At 32.2% G+C, this 10,221-nt stretch overlaps 1 long non-coding RNA gene across 1 annotated transcript in view; it reads right to left on the minus strand.

Moving 5' to 3' along the window:
* LOC110264549 overlaps window positions 1–1,868 on the minus strand; it is a 3,565-nt gene extending 1,697 nt beyond the window's left edge. The window contains exons 1-2 of the long non-coding RNA XR_002350725.1: window positions 1,788–1,868; window positions 884–889 (exon numbers count right to left, since the gene is read on the minus strand). This is a non-coding gene — a long non-coding RNA (uncharacterized LOC110264549). The remainder of the gene's footprint in view (window positions 1–883; window positions 890–1,787) is intronic.

Raw genomic sequence — 10,221 nt, forward strand, 5'->3', positions numbered from 1 at the left:
TACAAGTTTTAATTTTTATCTTTTTTGTCTTTTTTCTATTCGACTTCTTTTGCATTAATATTTATTTTTACTCCTTCATACATTTTCTTTGTCTTTTTTTTTTCAGTTTTTCTTTGCTTGAGAACAAACAAACTTTTAAGTTTGGTGTTGCATGTCGCTTCGCTTGTGAATTTTCTGTTCATTTTAATGGCACCAAAGGGAGGCGAATCATCTTCACAGAGGAGCACAACCTGAAGAATGAAACGGCCACTAGGATAACTAGGGTGGTTGAGCTCCTTTCATTCTATATTCCCTCCCGTTCTTATTATGTTATGTCCCTGTTTTCTGCTGTTTTGTCTTAGTTATTGCATGATTCTTTGTTATTTCAATTTCTAGGTTCTAGTTTAATTTGCTATTTTTATTCTGTTATTTGTTTGTAATTTCGAAAAGTGTCTCATGTATTGCTCACTGAGCTTGAATTCAAAAGAAAAAGAGAAAGATGTAGTGCATGAGAAATAGAGTTTATAACAAAGAATAGTCTTATTTACTTAAATGTGGTGGTGTTCTTTGTGATTTTGAATGCATGATATGAACAGTGCATATTTGAATTTGAATCAAGGGATGTTGATGTATAAGGAACAAGAATTCAGAGAACTATTATAAATTTTCTGAAATTAGTGAAAGCTTAATCCTTGAAGCAAAAGAAACAGCAAAAGAAAAATAAAAAGCAAGGTCCAAGGCTCTGAGCATCAATGACTAGGAAGGTCAAACATGATTAAAAGCTCAAAGAGTTGTTTCCCTAGTCATATGCTTGTGGTATTCTTGTGTCAAGCAACCCTTGAGACAAAATATTTAGCGTCGAGACCAAATGCATTTAGCAGAGTATGCCAAAGGCTTTGAGCACCACTGTCTAGGAGCAACTGAAAGAAAAATCAGAACTTAAAGAGAGTTCCCCAGTCAAGTGCTTGTGGTGTTTTTGTGTCAAGTGAAGCTTGAGACAAAATATTTAAAGTCACGGCTAGGCTCAAGGTGCAAAGCACCAATTCACTAAGGATTAAAGGATATCTTCTTTGTTCAAGGATTAAACTGAAGTATAAAGATCAGAGAATTCATAATATGATCCGGATTCTAATTCCGAATGACAATGACATTTCTCTGATTCAATTGATAGTGAGATGCCAAAACTATTCAGGATTGTAGTGTATAAATCCCACTTTGAGAAGAGACAGGAGCTTAATTGAATACTCGTCTCTCATGCAAATTCACATCCTGAGCCTATATTAGTTTGGTTGCTTGAGGACAAGCAACAATTCAAGTTTGGTGTTGTGATGCGTGAGCATCCTTTCTATCTTTTCCTAATGAATTTGCATTCAAATTGTTGAGTTTAATCAAGATTTAATTATCTTTAGCCACTATGAATGCTACTTTGAGTTGTTTGCAATTTTTATTTATTTCAGGTAATATTCGGATGGATTTGACAGAGTTTTGTAGTAGAAAAGGAAGAAAGCGAATGATGCTGTCAACCCCGACCTCCTTGCACTCAAACAGAAATAACTTGAGCTACAGAGATCCAATTGATGTGATTTCAGTGGCATTGAAAAGCTAACTTTCAGAGATTTCCAACGATATATAATAGTATACACTTTTCTTCCATTTCATACGTACAACCCCACGCTGAACTTGAGGAACTCCAAGTTCAGCGCCAGATCAAAAGCTCCAAAGGAAGAATCACACATCCCTCCATGCTGAACTTGAGAATTCCCAAGTTCAACGTGGACTCAAGGAACACACCAAAGAAGACATACAACCTCATCCACGCTAAACTTGAGAATTTCCAAGTTCAGCGTGGACCTTAATGAGCACATGGTCCCCACGCTCCACTTGAAGGCTTGCGAAGATCATTATTTATTCTGATTAAGCTTTAAAATTATTTTTTAAAATAGGAAAAGATATTATTTAGTTTAAAAAATTATAATTTACATTAATTAGGATTAGATATAAAAGGGAAAAGAATCAGCCCTTCGGACTCTTCTCTTCTCTTCTACCTTATTCCGCAATTTACAGTTTTTCAGAATCCTAGTTTTCTCTCTGAACCATGAGCAACTAAACCTCCACTGTTAAGGTTAGGAGCTTTGTCTATTGTATGGATTGATACTATTATTTTTCTATTTTAATTCATGTACTGATTTATATTTCAAGAATTGTTTTCGTTCTTTATCTTATGAATTTGGGTAGAACGGAAGTATGACCCTTGTTCTAATTGAGTTCTTGTATAACTTGGAAAAGCTCTTTACTTGAACAACAGTTTGAAAACAAATTCTCCTAAATTTCTAATTATCTGGACTTAACGGGATACGTGATATATAATCCTCTTATATTTGGGTAATTAGAATTTCTGTGGCATATAACTAGAATTGAACTTCACCCTCTAATTGGAATTAAGTGACCAAGGAATTGGTGATTAATGAGAGTTAGAGGAGGCTAAAAAGGTCTAAGGAATTAGGGTTTAGTCACATATAGTTTGCCATGAGTTAAATCTTGTATGATTAAAATAGTTGGTAAGAAAAGTCAATCCGGAAGATAGATATCTCTGAAACCTTAACTGTTTTCTCCATATATTTCACAACTTGTTTACTGCTTGCTTTCTGATTTTCTGAATTTACTGTTTTAATGCAATTGAGATCTAAACACTATTTTCTGTTCGTCTAACAAAGTAAATCACTTAACTATTGTTGCTTAATCCATCAATCCTCGTGAGATCGACCCTCACTCACATGAGGTATTACTTGGTACGACCCGGTGCACTTGACGGTTAGTTTGTGGGTTATAAATTTCGCACCAGCATCAATTTAATATTATTTAAAAAATTGGTAGAAAATTTACGTCTTCATCGAGCCAAACTATCTCAATTGAGTATGGTAAATAGAGAATTTTCATAGCTTGGTAGTGTCCATAACCTTATCACTCGTATACGTACACACAAATTTTCAACTGTAGGAATGATCTGAGCAATTTTGTGAACATAAATTGCCATTAAAAAAAGATAAAAAAAAAATTAAAAAGAGTAATTAATTATAGTAAATAAGGGAAGTGTGGTACTATGTATCTCAACTTCCTACTTTTATAGTTGACTTATAGCTAGAATTTTTTAGAACTTAATTAATTTTGATTTCAATTTAAAATATAAAATTATTATTGTTATTATGTGAAAATTACTAATTAAATAATTATTGATTATTATTGTTATTACGTGATTTAAATAGAAGAATTTCGTTTTTTTAAAAAATTTAATGCCTTCTCTTTGGAATATGCGGTAACAACTTAATTTAATTTTCACGATAAAAACGATTTAAGGAGGCCACTCAGATAAAGACGCCTAAAACGTTTTTTTTTAAAGATGTTTTTATGTTGTGTTTTAATTAGTTTTTGTATATTTATTCGGTGTTCCTCATCACATATTATTAAATTCCTCAAAAGATTTTCTTTTCAAAAACAATAAAAAATATTTAATTTAGACTAAAACAAAAAAGTAATAGATTAACTATTAGATTTTTTTTAAAAGATTATTTACATAAATTAAAAATCATGTTTTTTTTTTTCCAAAATTTATCTACGAGTAATTCTATAAATATTTTATGATGAATAAAAATATTAAACTCGTACTAAAATTTATTCTAATAAAATTTATTTTTATTCTACTAAACGTTAAATAAACTATTGAAAAGAATTTTGTTTCCTCTATTAGAGAAGAATGATAAACGTCCATACTTCTATTATGTTATGGCAATAATTTGGCCTGTTATTTTTCAATGTACATAATAATAATAATAATAAACAAGTATATCACAGTAAAAAAAGAAGTACGTCACCAAATAATTTATCATCTGAATTATATATGAATCAAATTGATAATATGAGGGCTAACACTACAAAAATCGATAACAAGGTTAGGGACTTACAAAACCTTTCTTAAGATCATAAAAAAAAAGCGTTTATATTTGTGTGATATATAAAACAATTATCATATTATTATTATTATTACATTATATATATATATATGAGCAAAAAAAGTTCAACTGTTTTAAAGTAAAATTTTCTTTTAATATTTGATTAAATGTTCTTGTATTTAGTACTTTTTTTTTTGCACTTCCTCTTAGTTAAAAATATAATCATTATAATTTTTTAGTTATTATTGCTAGGGGTGTTTACAGATGGGATATGGCTAAAAGTAAATTTTTTTTTTAATATTTGATTAAATGTTCTTGTATTTAGTACTTTTTTTTTGCACTTCCTCTTAGTTAAAAATATAATCATTATAATTTTTTAGTTATTATTGCTAGGGGTGTTTACAGATGGGATATGGCTGAAATTTCGATCCAATCCGTACTAAACTCATTAGATCAAATTCGATATTCGCACTTTTAATGTTTGGATCAGATATTAAATATATCCATAAAATAAAAAATATTAAAAAATTTTATTTTTATAAAAAAGTCAATAATTTTTTTGTTTACTTTTTTAAACATATCTACTTCTATCTGATTAGAGTGTGGATCCGATTCGATCCAATCCGATCATCTTACAGATCAGATCATATCCTCAAATTACAGATCAGATACGGATAAATAATGTGGATTTATATGGATATGATCGAATCTATGAACACCCCTAACTACTACTATAGGTTTATTGTTGCAAAAGAATGCTTCTTTTATTATAAACCATTATTAGATCTTAATTACCATTAAAACAACTTAATTGTCAATAAAGAGATGATACTTATTGGTCTCTGAAATTATGTTCGTATTTCAATCCATAGTTGTAAAAACCGAACTGGATTGGCTGGTTCGACCGAAAAACTAGTGACCGGACTAGAACTGGACTAGGGTCCAGTTCGGTTTACTCCTTGGACCGTTTAAGGAATAAAATCGGTGTGAACTGGTAAGAACCGGTGTAAACCGGTCTAACCGAACTGGTCTGCTTAAAAAAATTTTTAAAATGTCTCCACAAGGTCTCGAACCAAGAACCTTGGAGCAAAAGCAACCCTTACTTGTCACTTAGCCATTACACTTTTAAGTACTATACTTGACAAATACTAATTATATAGTATACATAAATATCTAATTTAATTTAATTTTTATTTTTTCTATTTTAAAATTAATTATATTTTAATTATATACCATTATTAATATAAATATAAATTTCACTAAAAATTTATTAATTTACTTGATCTATTTTATTGCTAGTATTGTGATTAAGGTTATTTGTTTTGATATTAGTGTTAAAATCTACTGATATTATAGTTAGATGATAGGCTTTGTGAATTAATTATTTTTTTATTGTGTCAAAATAAGATACTATTGTAGTATTAAAATTTTATGGTTTTTTATATTAGTTATTTTTAGAAGTTGAGACTTGATTCTTCATAAAATGTTAGTGAAGATATGTATTTCAAATTTTAATTTTAAGTTTTTAACTATTTTATATTTTATATTTATGTGAGACCGGTTTTATCGGTTCAACCAGTGATTTATCGATTGAACCAATAAACCAGTGAACCAGTAGTTTGACCGGTTCGATCACTGGTTCGGTTCTAACAACTATGTTTCAATCTAATTTCAAAAATTTCGATTTACTCAATTTAGTCTCCCAACTTATTAGTTATGACTCACATTGGTTCCTAATCTTATTTTTGTCACTGTCTCACAAAATCGTTAACGACATATTGAGATGGACTAATGACTGCTACATTATACATTCTAGCGACTATTTGATGTGACAATTGAAATTTTTTTACCTTATTTTTTATTTTCAACTAAACACTTAAAACCCTAATATGAGTCACGGATACCTAAGTTAAAAAATCAAACTAAGTAAATTGAAACTTTAAAAATCAGATTAAAGTTCGAATATAACTTCAAAACAGAATTTTAACTTACATTTCAAAGTGAAATGGCTTGAGAAAAGTGATTTATGGCTTAAATGCCGGTTTTATGAATTTGATGATGTTGAATGGTGGAAGTATTGTTTTGTTGTGAGCCGGAATGGCCGTGTATGCTATTGAACTATGGCTGATTGCCGAATGAGTTGTGAGCCGTATGGTTGATTATGAATTATGAACTTAAGCCGAAGGGCTGTATTTATTGATAAATTGGATGGTTCTGGATTGAACCGTGAGCCGGATGGCTGAGATGGATGGTGATCCATGGTTGAGTATAAATGCATGTATGCAATCGAATGAATTGTGAATTTAAGCTGGATGGCTGAGATGAATGTTGTATGCGAGTATGCTTGTGTTTTCTCTTTGTTGTTGTGATGCTCTGTATTGTTTTAGTTATGGTTTATTGTACCCTCGCCTTTATCTTGATATAATCTGTAAGAGGGATAGGGATTGTATTGGATTATGTTTGTAATATTATTTATATATATATACGGATGTACTCTTTATGAGTTTTGTAAGTTGTCTGGTATTTATGGATGTATGTTATCGGATGAAAGTGTTTTTGGGAGCGGTGTTGCGGTTTAAAGTTTTAGACAGGCTCATATTTTAGTATTAAATAGTATAAGTGTCGTCGTAATGTCCGAGCTATTAGAGTTGCGCAGCCGGAAGCGTGAACTTTGGTAGTTAGGGTGTTACATTATGGTATCAGAGCAGTTCTTCCTGTAGGGCCTGAGGAATGGACTGACTATGCTTCAATTGCATACTCTGAGTGTTTGTCATGTATTAGGTCTTGTCGAACGACGAGAATTAGAGCTTTATGAACATGACGATCTATTGATTTAACGCTGTTAGTCTTGCATTGCCTAATTCTTGGTATTAAGTTTGGCCGGCTTAATACTAGTGAATTATGTATATAAAAGCACTGATGGGTTATCATAGATGAAATACGAGTTTTGAGTAAAGCGAATCGCGGACTTTGGGAACGTTAAAGACTATTTCTCGAGGTTATTCAGTTGTGTGTCTTGAATTTTATTCGAGTCGATCTGTTCTTTTATACTCTAACCTGAAGTTCTTGTTTGCTAATCCTCTTGAAAAGTAGTTTGATTTTCTCGACTCTATTCCTCTATTCATATGCCTTCTTGAATGATCTTAAGTGCATATGCTTGTTTGAAATCCTTGTTGCATCTCTCTTCTTCTGCTTGAGTGCTTCTTGATTCAAGTATTCTTTGATATAGTCTTGAACTTGTCTTAATGTGCTGTGACTTTTAACTCTGGGTTCTGATTCCATTCTTTGAGAAATTGTTGATTCAGTTTTTCTCTTACTGGACAGTGATCATAGCCAATTTTGAGATTTTATAAATTGCTGTTGATTAGATATATACTTTTCTATATATGAGACTTTGAAATTATTTATGCAGTTTAACAACTATTTCTTTCTAATACCTTGCCTGTACTTTTACTGGTTTACGCAATTGCACTTACTTTAAAGGTAAATTGACTTTCTAGTAATTTTACTATAGTTCCAATGCACATCTTCAATTGATTATGTATTTGGAATATTTTTCACAATTTAAAAAAAAAAAAGAAAGGATTTACCACTTTTGTCTCGGTTGAGTTTCATTTGATAAGCTTTACTTAACTTATTTTGAATTGAGGTTGATTTAGCATACTACATGGTTTATGCCATTGTTGTTCTTTTGAAAGTGTTGGACTCATAGCTGTCTTCCTATGAACGAACTAAATTCTCTATTAAATCTTCCATCTCCATGAATGTCATGCTTGACCTTGTTTTTAACTGATCTTTTACATCTTGTGGATATTGCCATTGATCTTGGTTTTTCCTCTTGCGTGAATCTCACTCTTATGTGAGTCAGCTTGATTTGTTTCAATTTCATGCACCGTTTATCCTCTCATTGTCTTTACAAGAGTTTTTAGTCAAAGATTTATCCTTGAGAGATTACTAATGGTTGAGTTGTCTTTTTCTATGACTTTTGTATTCTTTTGGATCAATTTAAAACTTGTTTGATGTTTCATATCTAGTGGCTCTTGTTTGAACTACTTTAGATTAAGATCCTTTCTAGTATGGCTTGACTCCTTTTTAGTACATCTTAAACTTCTTGAATGTTCTTCTGAGATAGTGATTTCAAGAACACTTTTAGAGTCTTGTTTTGAACCTTTTTAAAGAAGTTTTGAATTCTCTTTGAAGAAATATTAAACGGAATTTACTTTCTGTTGCTTGATTGAGATTGAAAACCATTGTTCAATTTTGATGAAGTTAATTTAAAAATCGGCATGCGCTATTTTAAATGAGGCCTTGGAGAGCTTCCTTGTTTAGTGGAAATCGGTTCGTTTGTAACACATCACTTATTTCCTTTACCAAATTGTAAGCAAATTTTTACTTCTGAGTTTCTTTTATAAAAAGAGTTTAACTTCCTCTTTCGTACTTACTATAAATGTTATACACGCTTGTTTGAATATGGACTTTGGGAGTTTTTGAACAAGCATTTGATTTCTCTTCCGAGTTTATGATTGCTTTTGGTTAGGTTGTGCACCTAACTATCTTTCTAAAATGTTTGAGGAAATATTTTAGCTATTAGTCAAACTTGTGTGCATTTTGTTTTAGAACTCTACAAAGTCTACTTCAACGTGAATTTGCATTAAAGCAAAGACACGATTATGCTTTTGTTACTCTCTTGAAGGATATTGTTACTTAACCTTCTATTTCAGACTGCGAAGTGGTTTTTTCCGCAAGTTTTGGTTCCTTTATGAACAATGTATTCGGAAGTACCTTTAATCGTGCTCTTGAGTTCTGTGAGCTTTGTCTTGGGTCTGAAATGTTCTCTTCTGTAAACCTCATGCTTCATCGACTCAGCTTGAGTTTGTTTCAAACTGATGCGCTGGTTTTCTTCTTATTGATCCTATTGAACTTCTTTGATCTAAGGGTTATCTTTGAAGTTGTCAATTGAATTGTGTCTAGCAAACTTCATTGCTTGAACATCCTTGTTTATCTGGAATTGGGTATATTCTTTCAAATCTATGAGTATTGTCTTTGGCATTTGTCTCTCCTTTCTAAGATCTCGTATTCTTCTGAGTAGACTCGAGAATTGTTTGATATCACACTGGGGTTTGCTGCCGCCGTTTGATGCCGCCGTGGGTCCCTTTCCGTCGAACTCGAAGGAGGAGGAAGGCTGAGACTGGGCGACGCTGGGAGAAAAGGAGACGCGAGCTGGAGGAGCTGCGTCCAGTCGCCGTCAATCGCCATTGAACCGCGCCGGACCCAGAACTGCGAACGTGAGGGGTGCGATGCAGGAGCCCGGCGCGAGGAAGAGGGAGCATGCGTGCACGCGCAGGAGAAGGGCGACATTGTTCTGAGGCGGAAAGGACCCTGTGAGGCATTTGGATTATGGAATTGCGTTTTGAGGTAGGGGCGCTTTCCAAAAACTATATTTCTATATGTTGGAATTATTACATATGGATAATTATGTGAGAAAATGTGTATTTGGTGATTGTATCGGCCTTATGTATTATTTGATTGACTCGAATGTTTATGAATGTTGGTTTGGCTGAGTTGTTGTGCGGCTTTGTGAAATGTAATGTTTTGAAGCTGATTCTTTAAATATTTGAAATCTGAGTTTAATCCGTTGAGGATTGGTTTGAATTGAATTGATTATTTTGATGATGTGAAAGATAGAATACCCTTGAAATTCAGCCTGGGTTGCTTTAATTGATTTGGTTTTGATAAATTATTTATTGCTGAACTGATTCTTTAAAGCTTTGGAAATGAGTTAAATCGGTTGATATTGAGTTGACTTTGAAATGGTTTTCTCGAGATATGCCACTGAGGCGACTGTTGGAATTTAGCTTGCTTTGAATTGGTTTCTGGTTTTGAGCTGTTGAAAAGGAATGAAAAACGGTTTAGTTGGGACCCGAACCGGGTGGCAAAAGTCCAAGTTTTAGGGGAGGTGCTGCCGAAATTTCTGCAAAATCCTAGTCGTGTTTGAAAAGTTATTTATAAAGGGCTGGATCTGAGAAATTGTATTATGTGATTTATTAAGAGAATAATTATGTTTTCAAGCTTAATTTATTTAATGAACTTTATGCGTTGAGTTCGGCCCATTTAGAAATGAACTATTTTCACCATTTGAATCACTGAAGGAAAGAAAGATGCTCTAATATTGATTACAATATAAAAAGGGTCTTTTAGTGATTTCAAAGGAATCTAGACTTTTGATTGAGTAATTAAGTTTGAGGCATTTTGGAAGAGTTAGAAAAATGGATTCCAAAAAGAAACCTGAAGGTGA

This window comes from Arachis ipaensis, chromosome B07 (assembly GCF_000816755.2).
Source record: "Arachis ipaensis cultivar K30076 chromosome B07, Araip1.1, whole genome shotgun sequence".
NCBI lineage: Eukaryota > Viridiplantae > Streptophyta > Magnoliopsida > Fabales > Fabaceae > Arachis > Arachis ipaensis.